This window comes from Myotis myotis, unplaced genomic scaffold (genome assembly GCF_014108235.1).
Source record: "Myotis myotis isolate mMyoMyo1 unplaced genomic scaffold, mMyoMyo1.p scaffold_m19_p_2, whole genome shotgun sequence".
Lineage (NCBI taxonomy): Eukaryota > Metazoa > Chordata > Mammalia > Chiroptera > Vespertilionidae > Myotis > Myotis myotis.
Genome location: NW_023416324.1, coordinates 168913127 through 168938268, shown reverse-complemented (window position 1 = coordinate 168938268; position 25142 = coordinate 168913127). Strand labels below are relative to the sequence as shown.

At 41.5% G+C, this 25142-nt stretch overlaps 1 long non-coding RNA gene across 1 annotated transcript; it reads left to right on the top strand.

Moving 5' to 3' along the window:
- The first annotated feature begins 1121 nt into the window (after positions 1-1121).
- On the top strand, positions 1122-23621 carry LOC118677488. Its single transcript, XR_004974405.1, has 3 exons — positions 1122-1247; positions 1812-1953; positions 23366-23621. It is a non-coding gene; the product is annotated as an uncharacterized LOC118677488 (long non-coding RNA).
- Positions 23622-25142: the final 1521 nt, after the last annotated feature.

The window sequence follows — 25142 nt, the reverse complement described above, 5'->3', positions numbered from 1 at the left end:
AGGGAGCAGTAAAGAAGTTCAGAGTGTGAATAAGGAGAATGAAAAAACTCTACCACTTGGGGGATGTTGATAATAAGGGAGGCTATGCATGTGTGGGGGCCCAGACTACATAGGAATCTCTGTACCTTCTTCTCAATTGGCTGAGATCCTAAGACTGCCCTTAAAAAGGTATTTTTAAAAAGTTTATAAATAGCCTGGCCGCATGGTTCAGTGGTTGAGTATCAATCTATGAACCAGGAGGTCATGGTTCAATTCCCAGTCAGGTCACATGCCTGGGTTGCAGGCTCCATCCCCAGTAGGGGGTGTACAGGAGGCAGCCAACCAATGATTCTCTCTCATCATTGATGTGTCTATCTCTCTCTCTTCCTCCCTTTCTCTCCGAAATCAATAAGATTGTGTTAAAGAGTCTATAAATAAAAGTGAAAAAAACAAAAACCCAAAGCCCCACGCCTTCACTTCACCTGTATAGCTCCGGGTAACTTTTGAAGTTTTAAGTCCAAAGGAAAGGTCTGCAGAGAGATTTGGTGACTAGCAATGAAGAGGGGAAACACATGAGCTGAATGAAGAGACTTAATGAGGGGTAAGAAAGATTAAAACAAGCAAGCGCCGTCCTTCTGAAAGCCTCCCCAGAACCCAAGGCAGGCTCTAAGTCAGCTCTGCAGGGCAAGGTTGCATCCAACGCGAGTCCCCTGAGTCTAGCCTGAGGTCAGTAATTCTTTTTACGTCCCTCATGGATGTCCAGTGGCCATCCGTGTGTGTATGGATGAAAAAGTATCAATAACATTTGACTTACTTATTCCCCAAGATTACTGAGCTCAGAGGAGGCCCTTGGAATTTGCAGTCTGGCTAGAGCCCTACCATGTGAATCATATAATCTTTTTGTTGTTGTTGTTCCAATCAATTCAGACTTAAAAAAATATTTTAAAAACATTTTCTTTGTTGTTCAGATTGGATGAATGAAGACAAGAGTTGAGTTTAATAAATGTACTTGTGCACAGGACCTTTTAATCTACATAAAGGCCTGTTTCTAACAATCGATGGTTGGCAGGGCTTTGGAGGGATGAATTCTGTGGTCAGTAAGGCCCCGTGTTTTTGTTTTTTTATTCCAGGTCTCTCTGAGGCTGATTACTTCATCGCCCACAGCCGTGTTTGTGAGGCTGCGGTGGATGCTGTTTACGCTGCTGTGACCCATGCCCATCTCTGGCATCCCTAATCCTGTCTAGTTTTCTGTGTTTTCCTAAGAACTGGTAGGTGAGAGAATGGCTCAGCATAAATCTATCAACTGAAGAAGAAAACAACTTATGAACACTGGCCTTTCGTATAGGGAGCATAAACAATAGAGGCAGCTCTGTGACCAAGAAGTTTCTAGAAAGACTGACTATGGTATAGCAAATGTCCTGGCCTGAGGAATAGGAAAATCTGCTATACACCCTCAAATTCCTTTCTCGTTCTCAGTTTCCCTATTAATAAAAATTAGAAATTGACTTCTAAAAGGTCACTTGAGTCTAAAACTTTATGACTCTAAGTAGTAATAGCTGACACTTGTGAGTAATCTGCTGTCCTCACCCAGTGTTGAGCTATGAGTTTTAGATGCACTATCTCCTGTGTGAAGGTGACAGGGACACCAAAAGTCAGATCACGTAGCCAGGGTCATATTTGGCAATTGGCACCCCTGGGATTCCAAACTGCACCCATTGATCCGGTGCCCATGCTTTTAAGTACTGCCCTACATTAGTTCCCTGTGTGAACCAAATCGAAGAACCATTGACTTTTAGGGTTTAGCCAACTGTATCATGTGTTTCTTCCTCCAGGCAGTGGTGAGATGGTCCACTCTGCAACCGTCCTTCTGCTCCTTCCAGTCACTTCTCAATGTCTGCTGCTGCCCCCTAAGATTCTACACCAGGAGGATCCAGATCACGTGAGGGAGTGCTGCTGCCCAGAAGGGAAGTCTGGGTGAGAACAGCACATTGCCACTGGCTTACCCTATGTCCATATGTGACTGATGCTTGGGCTCAGCTATGATCCTGAGAACCAGGAAAAAGTAGAAGAGACACCCAAAGACATGAAAGTACAGGTGAGATTCAGGGTGCTAGAAGAGAGTGTGGACAAAGAAATACAATCCCAAGAGCCAGCTTGGCAGATTCTCAGGTATGGTTAAATAGCAAGAAAGCCTTTGGGATGTCAATTGTTCACTTAGCGACAATGCGTGTTAGCACTGACTTTTCAGGGCTTCTCAGGTGTTAAAAGCAGAATGGATGGGCACATTTCCTAGTAAACAGTCTGCAATCTGCCATGTAATTATTTAGGGCGTGAAAGAGGGATGAAAGTGCAAATGTGAAAATTTAACATGGATTTCAGGGTTACAAATGTGAGGGTTACTAATACTCAAAACCATTGGTCTTAACTACTTGAACAGTCCTTTGATTCTTTGGAGTTTTTGAGAGGGGAGTGAGGTATAAGTAGTTACAAGTACAAACATTTTGAAACCTAGTCCTATCACTTGCTAGTAGAATAACTTTGCAAAATTTATACAATGTCCTGTGCCTTTGACTGTTCCTATTTCAGGTGAGTAAAACTCTACTTCATAGTATTGTGGTCATTAAGCAAGTTGATACCTGTACATAACTTAGAACAGTAGTTAGCTTGCAAGCACATGGAATGATAGTTATTGTTTCAAGCAAAACAGATGCATTTAGCTTTCTAACCTTGCCATTTACAAATTATCCTCCCATTTGTTCAGAAAGACTCTTCTTTTCCTTGATTCTATTACAATCCCACTGGATGTCATAGTTAATTCAGGGTGACAGAATATGCAGCGTTTCTAACAAGGAGGTGCAATTTTGTGTTCAGAAATATAAAAGGCATCAATGAAAGGGATAGGGAATTTAGATGAGATTTCTAGGCCCCTTCTCCAGGTCCTAAACAGGTGTCCCCTTCAAGTCCTGTGTAGTTTCCATGGCTAGGATTTAAGGCTCTTTCTGAGATGGCGTGAACCAAGAACATAGGAAGGATGGAGATATAGTACCAAATTATTCTCTCTGCATATCAGTGATGCTCTTCAGAGGGTCAAGGGGAAAAATCCTTAGTGTAAGATTTAAAAGAATATATATGGTTCAAAGAGTAAGGGAGAGGGAGAGAGAGGGAGAGAGAGAGAGAGAGAGAGAGAGAGAGAGAGAGAGAGAGAGAGAGAGAGAGAGAGAGAGACCAATGATGAGAGAGAATCATTGATCGGCTGCCTCCCACACACCCCACACTTGGGATAAATCCTGTATCCTGGGCATGTGCCCTAACCAGGATTCAAACTGTGACCTCTTGGTTCATAGGTCAATGCTCAACACTGAGCCATCCTGGCTGGGCCTTAGTGTAAGATTTTTGTTAAGTCTTTGCCTTATTATCAGGTGGACTTTGTAAAGGCCCTTGGACACTCACCCTCAACTCCTAACCTAGCGGATCTATCTCTTTAGAAACAAAGAGGGGAAAGTAGCAGAATTTCAACCATAAGAAATCTACTTTTTAAGTTATAAAAATCTACTTTGAAATAAGCTGATGAAGATTACAATTTTTAATACTGTTCCTTACTTTATATCTTTGCTTGTGTTCTATTTGGGGAAAGGTTTCCTTTTTAATTATTAGGATATTAGAAACACCCCACTAATTTGATTATCAAGAATCAAGGTCAAATTACTAAGATATTTTACTTTTGATCTTCTTAATGGAACACTAACTGTATTAGTCAGTATTCTCCAGAGAAACAGAACTAATAGGAGATTAGATAGAAAGATAGATGACTCATAATAGATAGACTCATGCACTAGACATGATGTTATATGAAGAGAGATGAGAGAGAGAGAGAGAGAGAGAGAGAGAGAGAGAGAGAGAGAGAGATTTTAAGGAATTGGCTCAAGTAATGTGGGAGCTACCAAGTCTGAAATTTGTAGAGCAGGTCAGCAGGCTGGATTCTCAGGTGAGAGTTAATGTTGCTGTCTTGAATCACAAATCTTCTAGCTTTAAGGAGAATTTCTTTTTCTCCCCACCCCAGAAGTCTTTGCTCATAAAGCCTTCAACTGATTCGATAATGCCCACCCATATTATGGAGGTTAATCTGCATACTCAAAGTCTGCTGATCTAAATGTTAATTATATATAAAAAATATCCTCACAACAACATCTAGACTGGTGCCTGACCAAACAACTGGCCACCATAGCCTAGCCATGTGGAGACATAAAATTATCATCAAACCAACTAATGCTTATGATTATTTAGAGTCTAGGTATTTATTTATATGAACTCAATTCTCAGAAAAGCCAGTGAATTAACAACAATCAGTACAGATGAGGGAACCGAGGACCAAATAAGTAGTTTGCTCCAAGGTACTTAATGGGTAAAGGACAGAGTTGGCGTCCAAATTGAGTAGATCTGACTCTTGAGGCAGAGAACTTTGAGGAGGGCATTGTACTAATCTGAAGCCCAGGCCCATGTTCCTCCTCCTTTCTGACTCTCCAAACCACCCAGCACAGTAATATCCACAAGCTGAGTCTCAACAAGTCCCCAGATCAGAGTCATATCAGCTTGAGTAGTTGGTGCTCAGAAAGTGCTGGGTAATTAAGTGGATGAATGAACAGATGGATGGACCAGTGGAGAATGGATCTCCAGTCTTTGAGGTGAGGAATCTGAGACATTCAAACACATTGCTGAAGATATCCTGTTTTAGGTGGTGGTGAGTTGGGGGAGATAAAAACAAAAAGAGGTGGCAATGTAACAAAGATTACAATTTTTAATACTTGGTCTTTGGGATAAGACAGAATTAAAGATATGGCAATGCTTTCTCTCAGCATTAGAAATTACACTAGACAAGTTAATTAATCTCTCCATGTCTCTTTTCCCCATCTGTAAAATAAAACAAATATATGTAACTCACAGTGCTGTGAGAAGTAAACACATTGATAAAATGCTGAGCCCTGTACTGGGGACATGGAGAGTGCTTGATAAATGATAGCTGTACTGTAAGGAATGGGTGAGTGTCCCAAGGCCATAGAGCAAAGGCTGTTAGGCAGGCTGTGATTTCATCATGTTGAAGTTCTGTAAATATTTGAACTAAACAACCAGGTAAAGGAAAAACTTTATACTAAAATGTGGGGTAGTTACAGATGAGTGAACTGTACTAAGAAATGACCTGAATATGCAAATTTTAACTTCCCAGTAATTTTCATAAAGTAAATTACCTTTAACTTTATAAAACTATGTGATTTCACCTGAAAATGTAGATTCTGATAAAAAACGAGGTGGCCACACTGTGCAGCTCTAGATGGATTCTCTGGTTTCCCATTTTTCTACGTGTTTCTACTTTATTCATTGATGTCACTTCTCTGGATCCTATAGGCTTTTTGGTGTCAGCGTGTGCATAGAAAGTGCATGTAGTTAGTAGTTGAGTTGACCAGATTTGTATGCCATGATCAGGAGTGTGAAACTTATCATGCACTTGGCAATAAGGAGTGGATCACAGGATTTTTAACAGAAACTTGAGCAGACTTGTGTTTTAGAAAGATTTTGGGGGCTGCAGGAGGCAGAGACAGAAGTCAGTTTAATGGAAAGGCTGTGGAAATCATTCAGAAATGGGTAGATGAGTGGTTTTGACTGATGTTGAAGGCAGAGGCATTAGAACACAAAGAAGAGTGTACCTGTCTGAGATAGTGAAGATGAATTTTGTCTGCTTTAATGCCATTTTAGCATTGACTTCTGAACCAGGAGGTCACAGTTTGATTCCTGGTCAAGGTATATGCCCAGGTTGTGGGCTTGATCCTCAGTGTGGGGCATGCTGGAGGCAACCAATCAATGCCAATGATTCTCTCTCATCATTGATGTTTCTCTCTCTCTCTCTCTCTCTCTCTCTCTCTCTCTCTCTCTCCTCCTTTTCTCTCTGAAATCAATAAAAATATCCTATAAAATAAAGAGGTAATATGCAAATTGACCATCACACCTTCACACAAGATAGCTGCCCCCATGTAGTCTAAGATGACCACCACAAGATGGCCGGCAGGGGAGGGCAGCTGGGGGGGGGGGCAGGCCTGCAGGGGAGGGCAGTCGGGGGCAACTGGGTCAGCAGGGGAGGTCAGTTGGGGGTGATCAGGCTGGCAAGGGAGGGCAATTGGGGTCAATTGGGCCCGCAGGGGAGCAGTTAGGCATTTATCAGGCTGGCAGGGGAGTGGTTAGGGGGTGATCAGGCTGGCAGGCAGAAGCAGTTAGGGGCAATCAGGCAGGCAAGCAGGTGAGCAGTTGGGAGCCAGCAGTCCCAGATAGTGAAAGGGATGTCTGACTGCCAATTTAGGTCCGATCCCACAAGGATAGGTCCTAAACTGGCAGTCAGACATTCCCCAAGGGGTCCCAGATTGGAGAGTGTGTAGGCTGGGCTGAGGGACAGCCCCCCAGTGCACAAATTTTATGCACTGGGCCTCTACTATTAAACAATAAAAATAAAATTCTGGGTAGTTTACGTCACCAACACAGGACAGAGACATTATGTGTGTCCCTGAAGGAGAGCATTGGATGGGAAACAGAACACTGATTTCCTCTCTCAGTTTCAACCATTGCAAAGATGGAGGAGAAGCTGAATCCCTTGGATCTATACAGTGTATCAGACTTTAATATGGCTCCTTCCTGGGAGATTTTCAATGACAATTATATCATGCATGGTTTTAGTCTGTAAAATGTAACTGCTCTATTGTATGGAGGAATAATAAGATTTGGGATAGGGATGAATAATGGGCATTGAGATGATTTCCAATTCATATGTAGATACAAATGATGAAACTATGGTTATTTGGATATATTCTTGAGGGCAATAGAAAGACATGAAAAGGTGTTAAGTAGGAGCCAGACCTACTCAGGTTTCTCACCTTACTCTGAAGAATGGAGAATGGATTGTGGAGATGGACGGTGGAGGTTTGCAACTGTGCATTCAAGTTAGAAGGGTGTGGCTATATTCTAGGTGGAGCTGGATGCCATGACTAGAAGGTCCAAATTGAGAGAAAAGTGAGAATAACTTGTTGAAAAAAATATGATGGGTTTAGATCAGTTGCATGCTGATGATCAGTCAACTGCCTAATTAAAGGACTATTGTCATGTTGTGGACAGAAACTTTGATCTTTCCCATCTCATTTAATCACATACCTGGGAGAATGCTGATTATATGCAGTTCCAGCTGTACTAGCCACAAATATTTTCCAATTCAAGAATATGATACTGACTCGTATTTGAGTTCTAACTGTATGCTCACTCCTTTAGGTCCTCAGCCTGAGACTTTTAGAAACATAAACTCAATCTCTCTCTATTTTATTGAAAAAGTATTATTTCATTGCCAAATGTTGGCTCTAAGGAATAAACTAGCTGTTAAACTACTAGATTAACTACACTATTTTATAATATTAACAAATTAATTATGATTCATCTAACTAATGTTCACTGTCTGTGTGTCATAAAGAAGCTGGTGAAGTCACTGTGGCAAAATGGCTAACAGCAGGGGTTGTGGCCCCAGGTTTCTTGCATCGCAGTCTTGGTTTGGCCGATTGTTGGCTGTATAACATTAGGCAGCATTAGTTACTAATTATCCTTCCAATGCCTCATTTCTTCCTCTACAAAACAAGGACACTAATATTTCTACCATCTTTGGGTGGTGGTAAGGAGAGGGCTATTACATAAATCATTTAGAAGAAGGCCTAGCACATATTAACTGCTCAAAAAGTCCTATCTCTTACAATAAGTGGTGTAGGGGGAAGACGGTGAAGATCAAATTAGTATGTAACAGTAGGAATGGAAAGTGGGGTGGAGATAAGAGATTTTGTGTTGGGAGAACCTATCTTATCATGGTGTAAAATGGAATATAAGAAAAGTTAAATCCCATAACCCATAGATAACTAATCAAAACTAATTAAAATTAACTTTCCAAAGGCATGTGTGCATATGTACTTTTTACCTTCAAATTAAAAACTAAAGTCTCAGAATAAGATCTGCCTCTCTTCCATCCCATCTCACCTTCTTGAGAAAATCTTAGAAAAGACTAATTTTCTATGAAAGTTGCATAAGATAGAGGTTATAGCAGGTAGAATCAGAATCAATTAGTAAACATGGGAAATTAGAAGAGGACAAAGAACACAACATTGCAAAATTCCCACAGTTAGGAGTGAAGTTAAAACTGATTTTCTATTACTCTGACCTGTAATACCACACATTTGTGGGTCAGGGACACTAGATGCCAGCGATTTGCTGGTTGGATACCTCTGGCTTCACCAGGGCAGAGGCCAAGCCAGCTCCCATTTGGCTGCACAAAGTTATCTCCCCCCAGTAACTGTCTTACTCTACCTCTTTCATGTTAGTGGTGGCTCTCACCACATTCCCACAAGCTTCATTAAATATTTACTAAGTATGCAGTTTACTAAACATGACTCTAGTACTTAGAACATGCAAACACTTGTTTCTATTTTGCTACATTATGATTTTATGAGAATTGTCTTTCAATTCCTAAGTAGGATATGGGGGAGAAGCATTTAATTATAATCCAGATGCTAACTGTGCTGTCCAATTTGGTAGCCCTTCAGCACATGCGACTATTTAAATTTTAATTAAATACAATTACAAATTCAGTTACTCTGTTGTTCTTGCCACATTTCAAGGGACCCATAGCGTGAGGGCTTCATTCTGGACAATGCAGATGTACAGCCCCTAGCGTCTCAAATTCTCCCTGTGGTCAGCACTGTCTGAGAATGTCCTGGTCATGGTTCTACAATAGATTTGACAAAATACACAGATTCTATATCTTTTGAACTTTTCGATCTTTCTAAAAATGAGTGTATTATTTTCCTATCCATACAATAACAAATTACTACAAATTTAGTGACTTAAAACATCAAATTTATTATCTTACAGTTCTGTAGTTTGGAAGAACAAAATGGATTTTACGGGGCTAATATTAGGTTATTAGCAGAACTCAGTACCTACCTGGAGGCTCTGTTCCTTGTCCTTGCAGATTCTACAGGCCACCAGTATTGATTCTCTTTCTATACTTTCAGTCAACAACTTTGGGCTAAGTCCTTTTCTTCTTTCCATCTCTTTGGTTCTCTCTGTTCTGCCTCCCTCTTCCACTTATAAGGACTCTTGTAATACTCTTTGGCCTACTGGGATAATCCAAAATAGTCTCCACATCTCAAGGTCAGTTGATTAGCAATGTCAATTCCATCTGAAACTTCGTTCTTCCTTTGTCACAAAATGTAACATATTCCTAGGGTTGTGGAACTAAGACACAGATGTTTTTGGGTGGTGGAGCTATTATTCTACCTACCTTAATAAGTAAATGTTTTATAAAGGACAATGATTTTCCTTAAAGAGGGATGCCAAGTAAGTATATTACAGATAATTACTCATATTCTGATTTAACAAAAAAATTTGACTACACATTATGGAATAATTTAAATCAGCTAATTATAAGGACAATCTATATATATAAAAAGCTAAGTGACTGACCATCCATCCGACCGTCCAACCGACCAACTGGACGGTACATATGATGCGTACTGGCAATCTATATCCTATCCAATAAAGAGGGAATATGCTAATTGACCCTCACACCATCACAAATATGGCGGCACCCAGAGCCAATAAGTAGGTAATATGCTAATTAACTGCCACCCCTTCAAAGATGATGGCGCCCACAGCCACAAGATGGTGGCGCCCAGTCACCTCAGCCCTGCTGGGGCGGCAGGCATGTGGCAAGGCCGGGTCTGCCCCAGGTGGGCCTGGCATTGTGACGTGCCTGCCTCTGGAGTCCCTCAGTCTCCTCAGCACCCCAGTCACCCAGGGCTGGACTAAGGTGCAGGTAAGCCTCAGATGGCCGTTGTCCAGCCTCCCAGAGCCAGACCGAGGCAGTTTCCCGTGATGCCAGCATTTGTGATGACTATTAATAAATCACAAGGACAAACTCTAGACAGAGTAGGCATATTCCTACCTGAACCCATTTTCGGACATGGTCAGTTATATGTTGCTTTCTCTCAAGTTTGAAGAGCGTGTGACATTAATGTTAAAGTTGTAAATACTTCATCACAAGGGAAATTAGTCAAGCACTCTGAAAGTGTTTTTACTCTTAATGTGGTATACAGGGAGATATTAGAATAAGTTTAATCAATTTATCAGTCATTGTTTTTATCAATGTTGTTTTTATATCATGTTTTTGCTTTCATACATATCTTTGTTGTTTTTATATCATGTTGTTATTATTTATTTATCAATCAATTTATATATTATTTTCATATACATTTTACTAATTTTCTTTCATCTCTGACACTTCCATTATAGAGAAAGGGCAAATAGCGATATTAAAATATTTCTTCTAATTAATTTCCTTTTAATGTGCATAGATATGTGCACTGGGCCAATAGAAAGATAATAATAGCTCATACTTAATATGCACCAGACACTGAGGTCTAAGATTCTAAGAGTTTACACGTATGAAATCACAAATGAGTGAGAGACTAGAGACATTAATAGCACTTTAAGTAAGTAGTAGTGTGGAATAAATGAAGGGTAGTAGGGAATATTAATTAGAAAAGTGGGGTTCTCTTTCTAATATAGACATCTACTCACCTATGAAATTTCTCTAAATTACGTGTTTTTTGGTGTTTTTTTTTTTTTTTTTTTTTCCCCATAGATAAAAAAAGAGCAGATAAAATTATCTCCATGGTCCCTTCACACTCTTATTTATTTATTTATTTATTTATTTATTTATTTATTTATTTAATGAATTGAGGTAGAAGAGATAAGATTTTTTTAAAGCCCAATATTGAGCAGGATAGCATTATTCCATATTACATCCAAATGAAACAAAACAGTAGGTACAGGAAGACCAAAGAGAGATGACCTAATCAGAGATGGAAAAGCATGGTTTTATTTTTGTTACAAATTAAGGGACACTATGACTGAAGAGTTAAAAAAAAATAAAGGGGCGGGGGAAGGGAAGGGTAAAAATAGCCTAAGCCTGGCAACTATGATTACATACCATTGCTTTATTAAGAATCAAGAGTAGAAGGAGGAGGAATGCCCAGAGAACACTTGTATTTCCAGCTGGGTTAGACTGAGAGTAATTATTAGTAAAAAACATGTTTAAACAACTTTTCATCTCCCTGCCTTATTTTAACCAGGTACTTAGAAAACACAGGATTATTATTGCCATTAAAGAAAGGGCTACATTTTTTTCCCCAAAAACTATTTGACTTTTTGCATATAAACCTTTGTACTCAACAAAGTTCATAAACAACCAAGACTTTTTGCTGTGGCATCGATGTCTGTGTCATGCAGGAGCTCACTGAAAGCTCATCCCAAGGAATAAAATCAAGGCTTTTTCTCCTTAAATTCTGTAAGAATGAGCTTTTTGAATGAAATAACCCTTAGATTTGAGAACTCTAAAAAGCCAAAGCTTTCAGATCAAGGTGTCTTAAAATTATTTTGTCTAAAGGGCATTATTCTAGAAATCAGAGATTCTTAGAACTCTTTGTGCCAATGATATTCTAAATACATTAACAGATTATCAGTGATGAGTACCTTAAAACACCATAACTTAAATGTATGCTTACACAAAAACTATAGATAAAATTACATATGTTTTCCTATATAGAGATTGAGAACTAATTAGATAAAACTACTAGATCTCTATCTGTATTATCTGTCTACTTCCCTATCTATCATCTGCTTGTTCATAATATGCTGTTAACTATTTTGCTGCCCACTGAACATGCCACACATTAAAATTCCATTCTAATTTCAAATTCTTCTTCTTCTGAGAATGAAAAGTATGCTCTCTCTCTCCTGGAGATTATATGGGTTTTCACTGTCTATTACTCACAGTAGTTCAGTCAATCATTTATCCATCTTTCATATTCTTAAAAGACCTATTATTTCCCAGGCACTGGATATACAATAATGAAAGTTTCATATTCCATTGGGGGTGACAGGTACCTGAACACACTATTGTAATGCTTAGGGTAAGTTCTATGAAGAATGTAGGTAAAGGGTTAAGGAAACAGAGGGAGGAGCACCTACATTTTGAGACAGGAAGGAAAAGCCAGAACTAGTATTAAAAAGATGTTACTTAAAATTGAATCTTGAAGAATATGAATAAATTATTATTTTTTCATCCATTCATTCACTTATTGCTACTCTGTGCCAAAGCAATGCAAGAACAAAGCCATCCCTTTTCTCAAGTAATTAAAAATCTATTTGAGCAATAGACCTGTAAAGAACTGGAGTACAGAGTGGTTGTTGTTAGGATAATACTGTGCATGGTGAGCGCACTAGGGAGAAGTTATGGTAAGGTGGCAGAAGGAGGTACTGAGAGTGGGAAGGGCAATACCTGAGAGGAAGAAAAGTATTTCTAAAATGAAAGTCTGAGAAATTTTAGTGTGAGTATATGTTATATCTGTTAGGGAGCCATGAAATATGAAGCCTCAAGGCACGCAAGGAAGAGAGGCTCTGAAGAGCCCTCCATGTTGAGGACTGTGGGCTTTATCTTTTGGGTAAGATTTGGAAGCCCTGCATGCTTTTATGTAAAAGCACTGGATATTTTCTGTGTGCCCCTCTATATCCATTCTGCAATATTCCCCCATCTGCTCTGTGTTCCAGGAGGTGAATCTTTATATAGTTGCATCTGGAGTCTCTCTTGCTCTCTGACTTTGACCAAAGAGAAGCACCTTCAGGAAATCAGAGGGCTGGAGGAGAGCAATGTGGCAGATGCTATTTGTGTTCTACCCTATCTTTTTTGTTTAGATGGTACACTCATTGTACAGAAGCTGCAGGTTGTGTCTAACTACTTATATTCTAGCAGCAACAAGGAGAACCCTTGGCTCATGAGGGCCATCTTACCAGGAGATGCCCAGGAAGTTATTCAACCCTCCAATTTACCAGTGGTTGACCAATGCAAGGGTGTAACTGGCCAGTCCTCTTGGCCTCTTGGATCTAGACAGTACAACCTCTGAAAACAGTTGAGACTCCAGAGCTGAGGATGAAATTCTTCTGAAACCACATCTTTGTTTAGCTTCTCCCCTAGTCCTATCCTGCTTCCTCTATCCCTTTAAAGGTCTATCCTAATAGCACTCCCTGAATAAATCATTTGCATAAGATTCTATGCCCAGACTTATCTTCTAGGGAAGCTGATTTAAGATAGTTGGTACTAGAAATGGTCCTGTAAAGTAAACTCTGAAGAGTTTAATTCTGGAATTGAATAATATACCAGCTGGATAACAATAAAGACCCTGTTTCTTGTGCTAAGTAGAGTGTTGATAGTTTCTTGGATGTCATAGCAGTACAGTTGCTAAGGCAATGGTGATGCATAACCTCCTAAAGTATCTCTGACATTTGAGAGAAACAGGGTAAATAATAAAGTAAGGAATGTGGAATTGGGTGCCATATATGTGTGCCTGTTAAAGCATTCAGAAGAGAAAATGATTGATCATCAATTTAAAGCTATGTGTGAAAGTCAGAGGCCCTCCTTGAGGTTTTAGAGAGATCTTTGTCACCTGCAGCTACAGGGCATACTGAGCTGCTGAACAGTCATTAGTTAAAAAAGCAGAAGAACTTCAGAGAAGGCTGAATTTACAGCCCAGGTACAACTCGGATGCCATAATAAGATATGTGCTTCAGAGAATAGAAAATAAGCCATACAAAAGTTCATTGGCTTATTATATGTGTGATACTTTTAGGGACTCAGTGGTCTGAGGCATACTGGGCTATTCCCTCCAAAGTAAAGTGGAAATTATTACACCTTGTGTATCCTATCACTAAAAGAGAAGCAAAGTACAGCACATATAACACTTGCAAATACTGCACTGAGTGATTTAGCAAGTTAGGTGGGAAGCTGCCAGTTTTCAGTGAGGGCCTTGAGCAAGAGAGGGCACGTCCAGGCTATAGTACAAACAGTCCTACAACTTGAGTTAATGGTGCAAGAGTTATCTGTAGGAGATAAAGATACATGTGGAGTCTTTGACAAGTCCCAACAGAAGAGTTACAAAGCAGACAACTGATATTCTGGAGCAGGATCTTAAGACCTATAGTAGAGAACACCATTCAAAAGGCAGCTCCTGGAATGCCACCTGGCATGGTATATTATATTGGTCAGGGCTCTCCAGGGGAACAGAAATAATTATATATATGTAATATAAGTATATAGATGTATACATTATATAAAATATAAATACAAGTTAATCATAATATGTTATATTAATTTACATAAATATACATAATATAAAATGTATTTAATATATAAACTATAAATATATATCAAGTTATTTATTATGGGAATTGACTCGCACAGTTATGGAGGCTAAGATGTTCCATGATCTGCTTTCTGCAAGCTGGAGATCCATGAAAATCAGTGGTAGAATTCAGTTCATATCCAAGGGCTGGAGAACCAGGAGCATCAATGTCTGAGGGCAAGGGGAAATGAATGTCTCAACTGAGGCAGAGAGCAAATTCACTCTTCTCCTGCCTTTTTGTTTAGTTAGGCCCTCAATGGATTTGATGATACCCACCTGAATTGGTGAGAGAGCTCTTCTTTACTCAGTGCACTGATTCAAATGCTAATCTATACGAATCTATGCTAATTAGACTGGACATCTTCTGGACATCCTTCCAGACAAAGCCCCAGTGGCAGGGGCTGAGGCAGAGGTGGTTAGGGGTGATCAGGCAGGCAGGGGAGAAGTTAGGGAGTGATCAGGTCAGCAAGGGAGAGCAGTTAGGGGCATCAGGCAGGCAGGCAGAGTGGTTAGGGGTAATCAGGCAGGCAGGCAGGCATTCAGAGTGGTTAGGGAAGATCAGGCAGGCAGGCAGGCATGCAGAGTGGTTAGGGAAGATCAGGCAGGCAGGCAGGTGAATGGTTAGGAGCCAGTGGTCCCAGATTTCGAGAGGGATGTCCATCTGCCGGATGTCCATCTAGAGGTCCTCTGCAGGATCTGGCTTAAACCAGCAGTCAAACATCCCCCAAGGGGACCTGGATTGGAGAGGGTGCAGGCCGGGCTGAGGGATCCCCCTCCCATGCACGAATATTGTGCACCGGGCCTCTAGTTTCTTCATAAGACATCCTCACAGACACACCCATATGTACAGTTCTCTGGATATCTCTTAGCTCAGTTAAATTAAACATAAAGTCAACCATCAAATTCCATCCCTTGTCAACTTGGCATCTATATGCATCTTCTTAACCCATTCTTAACCTCCAAATAAAGACAATAACAAGGTCATAATTCCACCTTACATGATACAACTATCCTGGTGTACGACTGAAGAAGCATCATGTTTTTGAGTGATGTTTACACTTCTCCTAATATTCCATAACTTAAATACTATGATGCAAAATTAACAATACTTAAATACTGATATAAAGTCACTATATCTTATGTTATATGAAAAGGAATAAGAGAGTAAAGAAAACAAAGATATGTACTTACCATATGTGTATATACACACAAACTTATTCCCAACAAAATTAGGAGGAAAAACTCATGACAATTACAGTCCTTGTGTTTATAACTGATTACATGATCATAAGTGATATCTATGACTACCTTCCGCTACCCACTCTCTTTCCTCTTTGCCTTCAGCAAACACCTCAGCTGGCCATGGTTCTTCACCTGGTAGGATGATCCACACCTTCAGTCCTAAAAGGGCTGGACCATTAGTGGTCCTGTTTGGATTGGGCTGTAATTTTTCATTGACCTTAATTACAGGGCATGGTGATACTAAGAGGTGTCCTAAAAGATCTCCTGTATTTCAGACATATTCTTCCTTATATTCATTGTGGAGTTGTAGTCTAATTTCCCCTTTGTAGCCAGGATCACAGAAAGGGCAAACATCTGATCAAGTGACATCAAGCAACCATGAGACCAGAGCTGCTTATTGTGAACTGGTTACTATCAAACTCACCAAGTCATAAATGTTAGCAGTGCCAGCAGCAATTATTTATAAAATGGAAGGGTTACATTTCAACCAACCTTAAGTAGGTCCTAAGGTCATATGTAAGCTGAATGAATGATTCCAGACTTCCATGTCACACAACAGTCTCAACATCTCACACTGTAGGCTCTTGGGAAACTCCTTATGGCTAGCTTACTAGAGGGCAAAAACAACTCATTCTTGATTCAGGGGCTAAAAATGGGCTGTTAATACAGCTCCATTCAGGGGCAGCCTTGAAAGACAGAAGTATTGAGAAAATCTAAACAGTAGATAGGGCTTTGGTCAATATTACTCATTACTTAATTTTGACTCAAAATAAGGATATACATGAAGGTGTAGGTAGTGGTGAATGGCTTGGTTCATTGGTTAGAGCCCTGCAAAGAGCAAAATTGATAGACTCAGGACGAGGAGGTCCAGGGAATAAGAATGTGGATGGACATATGTTAATGGGAACAAAATAAGAGGAATTTACCATCTAATATTGGCTCTCATCAGAGAGCACCAACTGTCAAGACATGCAAAACAACCAGGTGTGGGCGATAATCCAGCAGAGGATCAGCCAACCTCTGTGCTTGCTCAATGGACTCATGAATGGAGTAGCCATGGTGACAGAGGTGGAGACTAGCTATGGACCCAATAGCATAGGCTCCCTCTCACTGAAACTGATCTAGATAATTCCACAGCTAAATGTCCAAACTACCCAGAAACAAGTTTTAATGCTGAGCCCCTGATATGATACCTCCTTTAAGGAAACCAACCAGGTACTTGGAAGCAAGTTGATAACACTGGATTCCTCTCATCCTGACAAGGACAACAATTTGTCCTGAGCACTAATGACACATATTCCAAGTATACATTTAGCTTTCTAATCAGTGGTATCAGTCAGTGTCACATACAAGGACTCACAGAGAGTAGTCCATTTATCCTAAAACAATTTAATGGTGCTGTGTCCCAAATAGGTAGAATACATGAGTTCAGAAACCAATAGATGGAGGAAGTGGTGGTCCTACTTCACCACTCCAGGGCCCCACTGGGAGAAGTTGTGTTTCCTATCTCCTTAACTTTCGACCCTATATTTCTAGAGCTCCTATTTGCCAGACGAGGGATGCCTCCATTCAGAGACACAGCAAGAGTCCTACTAAACTTAAGCCATGGCTGACATCTGATTACTCACAGTTCTTAAGCAAGCATATAAAGAAAGGAGTTACCATACTGACACAACTATATACACTGGGGTATTTTAACCTGATTATCCTAAGGAAGTAGGGTTGCTAAGTAGGAACATGGAGAAAAAATACTAAATAATTTTATATTGAAACATAGTTCAAATGAACTATAGTTATCCCTTGGTACTTTCATGCCCTACTTTATAAATGAACAAGTACAGTAATCATTGCCTGGAAGAATATGGTAATCAGAGTATCAAGTTTCTCAGGAGTGATATTCTGAGTCATCTCACCAAACAAGCTACCTAGGCCACCTGAAGTTCTAGGTAAGAATAAAGGGAATGTAGAAGGGTAGGAGAAGGAGATGATGAGTATCACTTACAAACTTAAAACCAATTGCAGCAAAGAAGACTGTAATTTATCCTGCTAATGCTCCTCTTACAAGTTTTCCCAGAAATTGAGATCAACCCACATTCAGAATAAGCTGAGAACAGATGGGAAGAACTTATATGAAAGCAAATGGATCTGAGAAATGCAAGTGGTGGACTGTGGCAAAAGGTATGGGGACCTCTCCAGATCCCCTTTGCTGGACTGGTGTGCCCATCCCCTGCTGGCTGCAGGACGAGGCTGATAACTATTCAAACAGACATATTTCCCTGATAGATTGCTCTAGGCTGATTGAAGCTGCCACAATCAGAGATTTCTGAGAACTTAAGCTGTCTTCTCCCCAGGAGTAAGCCAATAGCCAATGACTAAGTAATGTACAGACATGACACTGCAGCCGTCTTTTCTCTGAGTAGAAAAATCTCTGGCGACTGTTTATGTTCTCTAGAGTATTCTAGGGAATTAGACTGAGCCTAAACCTCTCCTGAAATCACATTTTTGTCTAACTCCATCCTTTGCGTTTTTCACTCTTTTTCTCTCTTACAGATAGCAGTTGAGTACTCCTTCATTACTCATGTGGCACAAGACTTTCTTGTCTGCTCTGCTTCTAGGTCACCAGATCTAAGTCAATTGGCTATGACCATGCTGCATTCCTCTACTGAGGACCATAGTCTCCTCTGGTGGTCATGTTCTGTAGCTACAGCTCTGTAAAGGCTCTCTCCTCTTTCCCTTTCAGGACACCTTGTGGTGGTGGCTTTCTCCTGTTGATGGTGCTAGGTTACCATTCCTTGAGTCTTGCTGTTTTTTGAAAACAGCCCCTTTATTTAACTCTTCTCAATTCTCCATTTTTTGTGTGACATTTATTTTCTGTCACAATCCTGGCTAATGAAGTAGGAACAAGCAGGGAATGATCTTATCAGATTTACATTAGAATGATCAATCTGACATCAGTGTAAAGGAGTGATTGTAAGAAAGACAAGTCCAGCTGCAAAGAGATCATTTAATACCTTATTGCAATAACCCAGAAAATAATGGAATAGTCGCAACTTCAGAACCCATGGAGACAGCCTTTTGGGGGTAAATTTGAGAGTGAGGTAGGCAGCATCATTATTTAAGGGTTAAATCAATGTTTCTGAGAGAACCACAAATATTATCTTATGACTCCATTAAACAATGATTATGTTCCCATTACATATTTATACATAATAAATTTACACTTACACTCTACAAACTGTAGTCTTAATGGATCATCATGATTATTTGGATAGTTGTTTTAAAGGGCAAAACAAAGTAAATGTTATACTAGAGTTATAAGCAAAAGACAGTGAAAGTACATAATAACGTCATAACTCTATAGTTATTAAAGCACAGAATTGCCCAGTTTTTATGACCAAACACATGTCTTCAATGAAATTGCTATATTACACAAACATCCTGAGTAACTACTAAAAATTCCCCCCCAAAAGTCATACATGGACTTTTAGGCATTCATCTCCCAGGAGCTATGTTTAATTACGTTTAATCATATTTGCTACTGTTATTAGAAGTTACAAAGAAGTTATTATTAAATATTATTTAAACAATAATTAACATTTGATGGTTTCAATGTGCATATAAATTGCTAACTCTAAAATTTATAAAAGTATAGTGGAGTAATAAATAGTGTGTATGTTTTTATGTAGTCTTTATAATTGTATATGCTGCATACTTTATTACATATTAATATTTATACATATTAAAATATGTTAAAATAATAGTACATGAATATATAATTATAACCCAAGTTTTTCTTTTGTCAAAAACATTCAGAATTAAATTACTAAGTTATCACTCACTATTTCAGTAATGAATAAAATAATAATAATAAGCAAAAAAATGAAAATGTAAAAAATACCTAAAGATTTCAGAGAACAGGGTGGCTAAAATATAGGGTATATATGTCTGGAAAGAGTGTTGTAAAAGTTAGCAGAGGCCAAATTGTGAAGGGTCTTCTTGTCCATGCTCAGAATGGTTGGGATTTAGGGACTGATTGGGTATTGACAGAGGAGGGTGAGATTGATTGATAGAATGGATAATTCTATTTATAGGCATACATCTAAGGGATTCCAGGCTCCATTTCAGACTACCATAATAAAGCAAGTGTCGCAATAAAGCAAGTCATAGTCTTTTCACTGGTGGAATGTCTTACCTTCAATTTGCAAGCAGCACAACTTCTGTGAAGCACAATAAAGAGAAGTACAATAAAGCGAGGTATGCCCATACTCAGAAGTGTAAGTAGAGGTAATAGGAAGGCTGGGCTTTTACTAAAAGCAAAAATGTATAGGACAAATAGGCAGAATTCTGGGACAATGGAAGAGTTAACCTAACATCAGTGTTGTCATTGGAATTTGTGGATTTAGGGGGTAAAGGAATCTGAATAAAGACACCTGCCCCACCCTGATAACACAGTGCTGCCATGTTATCTGTGTTAAACTGCATTGTTAGTTCCTGGTTCTTGTTACCATACCAACTCTGATGGCAACCAGGGAGATAGCAGGCAAGCTTTTAGGGGCAAGTAGGCGGGCGGGATTTTGGCTCGGATGGATACTACCAGATAACAGGTCTTTCATAATGTTCTTTGTTCCTTCTGAGCTTTATCTCAATTTAGGGAATTTCTCTTCTCCTCCCCAATCACACTCTCGCTGCACTTCAGGAATTTAATTTCTCCTCCCTTAGTTACACATTCTCTCACTGCACTTAAGGAATTTGAGTTACTTCCTATCAGTTCTGAATCACCATATTTGGCAATCCTGGAGTCATTTAAACATACTCTCATCTCATTATTATTTTTGCCCTCTGTGAATAAAGCTGGTATTTACCCAGGTTTACTCCTTCAGCTGTATCTATCTCTTATTTATTTATTTTTATTTTATTTTATTTTAAATATTCACTGGAGGATGTGTTTGTATGTATTGATTTTAGAAAGAGAGGAAGGGAGAGAGAGAAATGGTTCAGTTACTTCCTGCACTCTCCCAACCAGAGATCAAACCTGCAACCTAGGCATGTGCCCTGACCAGGAATGGAACCAAAAACCTTTTGGTGTACAGGATGACATTCCAACCTACTGAGATACCCAGACATGGCTTATTTATTTATTTATTACAGGTCCAGGCTCCACTTCTCTTTAGTGTATGCCACATAATGTTGTTGAGTGACTCTGAAGAGGAAAAGGAATTCTGGTTGCAGTTTGACCATTGATGGCTGTTCAACTTTGAGTAAATGCTTCACACCCCTGGGCTTCTGGTTACTCATTCTGACTAAATGAAATACAGGCAGAGGCTAAAATAAATGTACTTTAGTGACTTTCCTATTCATAACGTCCTATGACTCAGTTTGTCCTAGGTCACCTGCAAGCCCATCCATCTGTTCTCCTGTGAAGTCATACTTGTATGCCGATAATTATATTTACTAGAGGCCTGGTGCACAAATTCATGCACATTGAAAGGAAATTAATTAGAAGGTAGCCAGCAGGGTGGGACTGGGCGAGACAGGCTGGACACGCCCTGGAGCCAACCTCCCGTGGTCCCTCCCTGGCCAACCACGTCTGGGGTAACACCAGGGCTCGAAGGGCGTCTGCAGAGTGAGTGGGGTCCCTCTGGCAGGTAGGGTCCCTTGGCCTGGCCTGTGGGGATCCGGCTGAAAACTGCAGTCCAAAATCCCCTGAGGGGTCCTGGTGTGTGAGGACAGTCTGCAAAGTTTCTGTCACACTGCAGCTACTACATTGAGCATCTGCCCCCTGGTGGTCATTGTGCATCATAGCTACTGGTTGGATGGCCGGACAGTTGGATGGTCAGATGGTCACTTAGGCTTTTATATATATACTAGGGGCCTGGTGCACGAAATTCGTGCACTGGGTGTGTGTGTGGGGGGGAGTGTCACTCAGCCCAGCCTGCCCCCTCTCACATACTGGGAGCCCTCAGGCATTGACCCCCATCACCCTCCAATCACAGGATCGGCCCCTTGCCCAGGCCTGACGCCTCTGACAGAGGCGTCAGGCCTGGGCAGGGGACCCTCATTTCCCCCCATCACTGGTTCTGCCCCAAGCCCAGGCCTGATGCCTCTGGCCCAGGCGTCGGGCCTGGGCAGGGGACCCCCAGACCCCTCCGATTGCTGGCTCTGCCCCTTGCCCAGGCCTGATGCCTCGGCCAGAGGCGTAGACCCCCATCACCCTCCGATCGCCTAATCGGCCTCTTGCCCAGGCCTGATGCCTCCGCCAGAAGTGTCGGGCTTGGACAGGGGTCCCCCATCTCCCCCCGATCACTGGCTCTGACCCCCGCCCAGGCCTGAGGCCTCTGGCCCAGGAATCATGCCTGGGCAGGGGACCCCCATCTCCCTCTGATCGCTTGCTCCACCTCCCGCCCAAGCCTGACGCCTCTGACCCAGGCTTCAGGCCTGGGCAAGGGGACCATCATATCCCTCCAATCCCCGGCTCCACCCCCCACCCAGGCCTGATGCCTCTGGCCTAGGCATCAGGCCTGGGCAGGGGACCCCCAGACCCCCGCCCAGGCCTGATGCCTCGGCCAGAGGAGTTGACCCTCATCACCCTCCGATCACCAATCCCCGGATTGGCCCCTTGACCAGGCCTGAGGCCTCCGGCAGAGGTGTCAGGCCTGGGTAGGGGATCCCCAGCTCCCCGCGGTTGCAGGCTCCGCCCCTGCCCAGGCCTAACGCCTCTGGCCGAGGCATTAGGCCTGGGCAGGGGACTCCCAGCTCCCCGCGATCTCCCGCTCTGCCCCTGCCCAGGCCTAATGCCTCTGGCCAAGGCGTTAGGCCTGGGCAGGGGACCCCCAGCTCCCCAGGGTTGCAGGCTCCGCCCCTGCCCAGGCCTAACGCCTCTGGCTGAGGCATCCGGCTCGGGCAGCGGGGACCCACAGCTGCAGTGGCCCCGCGATCGTGGGCTCCGCTTTAGGCCCAGGTAAGGGACCCCTAGCTCCCGGGACTGCCAGCTTTGACCGTGCCCAGCTCCCATCGCTGGCTCCACCCCTACTTCCTGCTATCACTGGCCAGGGCGGCAAAGGCGCCTGATTCTCTGATCATGGCTGGGAGGCAGGGCAAAGGCGGCCCCAGGGCCGCCTTTGCCCTGCCCCCCACCTCTTAGCTCCCCCCTGGGTTTCCAATCACTGTCAGTGGCAGGGGGCTTCTTCCTGCTTTCCCTTTCGCCTCCCTGCATTGTGCCTACATATGCAAATTAGCCACCATCTTTGTTGGCAGTTAACTGCCATCTTAGTTGGCTGTTAATTTGCATATAGCCCTGATTAGCCAATGAAAAGGGTAGCGCCGTACGCCAATTACCATTTTTCTCTTTTATTAGTGTAGATTACATTGTATTTAAATAATTGTATTCATTTACTTATGTAATATCAATACATATTTATTGAACTAGTGGCAGGCTATATGCTGGGTAGTGGCTGAGCACAAAGAATAGGACAATAGCAGCTAGTTCTTTCAGAGCTTACAGTGGTCCTAGAAATACAAATGAACATTCACAAGTGTGATGAACTTAGCAGAAGTAGGGGGCACTAAAGGATGTAAAACAGCAGGATCTTTCCTAATCAGGAAAAACTCCTTTAAAAAACTTTACACAGAAACCTAAAGAATGAGAGTGCCCCAGGGGAGAAAAGGGAAGAATGGGCCCTGGCTAGGTAGCTCAGTTGGTTAGAGAGTTGTCCCAATATGTCAAGGTTGTGGGTTTAATTCCCCAGTCAGGGCACATACAAGAATCAACCAATGAATGCAGAAGCAAGTAGAACAATAAATTAATATTGTTTTTCTCTCTCCCTTTCTCTCTAAAGTCAATAAAAAGAAAAGGAAAGAACACTCCAGGCAGAGGGGATAACATGTTAGAATGTCTACAGATGGTAAAGAACAAGGATTTGAAAAAGGTCTGTGTAGCTGGAGAAGAGAGAATGAACGTGAAAGAAATATACAGAGGTGGATGTCTGGTCAGACTCTGTTCAGGACATTTTGAGGTATCTTAAAGTTTGGACCCTAAAAAGCATCTGAAAAGTTTTATTTAGGAATGTGCCCTGGTCATATTTACATTTAAGAGTTTCAATCTGGATTTATAATGATAATGAAAATAAAATAACTTTTATTGTATGCTTACTATAGGCCCAATCATAAATTCTTTACATAAATTGTCCTACTTAATCCTCAAAACTGTGTTCATTTCTTAGGGCTACTACAACAAATTGCCACAAACTGAGTGACTTAGTAGAATGACAGAAGTTTATTCTTTCACTAGAGGCCCAGTGCACGAAATTCATGCACGGGTTGCGGGGGGGGGGGGGAGGGGTCCCCTCAGCCCAGCCTGAACCCTCTCCAATCTGGGATCCCTCTCACAATCCTGGACTTCTGGGCCTAAACACTCACCTGCCTGCCAGCCTGATCACCCCTAACTGCCCTCCCTGCCAGCCTGGTTGCCCCTCACTGCCCCCTCTGCCAGCCTAATTGCCCCCAACTGCCCCCCTGCTGGCCTGGTTGCCCCCAACTGCCTCCCTCTTCTGGCCTGGTCATCCCTCACGGCCCCCCCGCTGGCCTAGTCACCCCACGCAGCCTGCTGTTCAGTTGTTTGATCATCCCTCACTAACGCCGCTGCTGGCCTGGTTGCCCCATGCAGCCTGCTTGTTCAGTCATTTGGTCATCTCTCACTACCCCCCAACTTTCCGGTCTGGTTGTAGGCAGCCATCTTGTGAGGGTGTGAGGGTTAATTTGCATATTACCTCTTTATTATATAGGATAGTTCTGGAGGCTAGAAGTCTGAAATCAAGGCATCTGCAAGGTGGTTGCTGGCAATCCTTGGCATTCTTTTACTTGTAGATTCCTCACTCCATCTCTGTCTTCATTTTCATGTGGCATTCACCCCCATGTCTCACATCCTCTTTTCTTTGTCTGTGTCTTTATGTCCAAATTTCCCTCTTACAAAGCTACCAATCATCGGATTTGGTTCAGCCTAATCCAGCCTGACCTCATTTTAACTTGATTACATCTGCAAAGACCCCATTTCCAAATGATCACATTCTGAATTTCTGTATAGACATGATTTTTGGGGAGTCATTATTTAACCTATTACAATAATCTTAATAGGTTAACTCAGTTTGAGAGGCAAGGAAAATGAGGCACTGTGAAGTTAAGAAATATGGCTAAGCTGCTTTTTTATAAATGAGTCTAGCCTAGATTAACCTAACTCAGCTCTGTCAATTTACAAGCATCGAACTTAGAAAAAGGAAGATTTGTCATTAAAACCACTGTTTTAGGGGGTGGTTTGGTGCACAGTAAAAGTTAACAGATTCACCAGTCTTCTAAGAAGGTGACCGAGGTGAACAAGCTGTAGAATAATGAGGTATTGATGGGTGAATCAGGAAAAAAAATCATTTAGTCATCTCCCACATCCAACTACATCCCAATATTTCATGCAAATTCTAAAAGTCCAGTAGAAATTTCTGAAGATTTGGTTTAGAAAGAAACATATTTTGAGACATGATTTATCTTATTCCCTGTATAAAACTTCCTAAATTGATTCAAACTCTGAGGTAAAATGATAAATATTTTCTAAGTGAGAGCAGTGCT